We start from the raw sequence: 2,257 nt of genomic DNA, 5'->3' as shown, positions 1-2,257 counted from the left end.
ATTTAAAAAAAAATATCAGCTGGAACTAAAACATTTAAGACATATGGTGCATTAACTAAATGTTTAAACATTTGCCTTTAGCTGCGTGAACATATCATTGATGAGATGAGCTCAGTGAGCTATGCTGAACATCGTTGACTGAATCACTGTCCAGAAGAACTCTATTTCTTGAATCTATTTAATACAAACCATTCCCAGATGCTTACAACAGATACCCAATACGTGTTATAATTTCACCGCTAAATGCAAATGCACATATAAATGAAAGATGCAAATGGGACAATGTATCTGTAATCTCAGTCATTACCTTTTATTTGAAATAGGTTGCATAGGAGAAGGATGCAAAGAATATTGTTAGAGTATCTCTGCATGAAGCAGTAAAAGCCTCTGGAATGCCACCAGCCCATTTCAACTGTCTTCCAGAAAGTTCCTTAATACTTTAACACACAGTCAGCAAACAGGCAAGTGTGGGAGGACTCCCCCTCACCCCATGTCCGTAGCAGACATTGTTAATCAATCACAGCACTTAATTTTCCTGCTGAGCCTGCACTTGGCCTGAGAATTTTTCTGCACCGAGCACTCCAGGCAACCACCACCAATTGATCCAAGTTGGCACTTTAAAAGAAACCTATTTGCAATCTCCAGACACAGAACAATGATAGAGCAGTGGGGTGTTTCTATATTGGATGTATCTAACAGATGTGGTAATTGGGAGTACTAGACCATTGGACGCTGTTGGGATTTATTCCTTAAATTAAAAGGATGGCTTTAGGGGGTCCCTTGGGTTTGGAAGACTCCCCTAGGACTAGTTGTATAAAGGGCTAGTTTTCTGTCTTTCAGGCAGACTGGCTCAGTATATACCCATGTCTCTTCTTCCTTCATACTCTGAGTTTCACAAGCTCAGTGAAAACACCAAGGACTAGACCCACTTGAAATAGAATAAGTGGGAACTACTAGAGACCTTAAAACTAAGACAATCACTTAAATACTGCAGAGAACCCCTTGGCGTAGCAGTGTGCGCATGTGTGTTGACAGGTACTTATATTTAAGGTCTGATCTCATGCACTCATGTTTCTTACATAGGCTGTAAAAAAAATAATAGCTACTGTTTATGTACCTGAAAGGTGTTAAGCACCAAAGGATATTCACTTACATTTAATCTTTAAAAAAAAATATATATATATATATATATATATATATATATATATATATATTATTGATTTCAGAGAGGAGGGGAGAGGGAGAGAGAGATAGAAACATCAATGCAGAGAGAGAATCATTGATTGGCTACCTCCTGCACGCCCCACACTGGGGATCGAGCTTGCAACCCGGCCATGTGCCCTGACCGGGAATTGAACCTGTGACCTCTTGGTTCATAGGTTGAAGCTCAACCACTGAGCCACACCAACAGGTACTTATATTTAATCTTCATAACATCCCTCTGAAGTACAGCATCCCCATTTTATAGATGAGGAAACTTATGTAAGATCACACAGCCAGTACATGTCTGTGTTGAAGGGAATCTTGATGGAGTCAGATGGCAAATTCTAAAAGATAATTGAAGACATTTTAATGAAGGAACAATTTACTGAAGTGAGGGTAGGATTAAGGGTAAGCAATTGTTCCAAAGATGAGCAGTGGATGGAATCTTTTAGCACACAGTGTTACCGAAACAGCTGAGATCCCTGAATGCGAGCTGCTGCCTTAAGGAGAGGAAGTCCTTTACTGCCCAAAACAGCCATGTCTTGGCTGGCTGAGAGGGATACGAGAGAAGGGAGAGCCTGTGCCCCCAAGACAGAGGTGAAGGAGCCCAGAGGAGCTGTCCATAGTGATCAGCACAAATCAGAGAGTGCATCTGATGGGCAATGGGAATAATGAGCTTGATGGTGGAGTGGCAGTTAAACCCAGTATTGCTCTGAGCCCATTTCACAACTACTACTTTATATTCCACCCCTTGCCTGGGGTTTAGAAGGTGTAGGTCTAGAAGTAATAGCCAGTGCTTGCTTTCACTCCAGAGAGAGAAGGAAAGAGAATTTCATTTTCCTGTGCCCACCAAGGTAGTACACATTGTCCTTGGCATATAACAAATGTTCAGTGAATCTTATTTGTTATTATTTCTCCCTCTTCCTTTGCTCTTCCCTTGTCCAATTCTCCCTTATGTGCCTTAGTTTCTTGGCCAAAGTGATGGTATAACCATGTAGAAACTTCATTTATTTTTTAAATATGTTTTTATTGATTTCAGAGAGGAAGGAAGAGG

This window comes from Myotis nattereri (genome assembly GCF_964212035.1).
Source record: "Myotis nattereri genome assembly, chromosome: 17".
In the NCBI taxonomy this organism is placed as follows: domain Eukaryota; kingdom Metazoa; phylum Chordata; class Mammalia; order Chiroptera; family Vespertilionidae; genus Myotis; species Myotis nattereri.
This window is presented reverse-complemented; position numbering follows the sequence as displayed.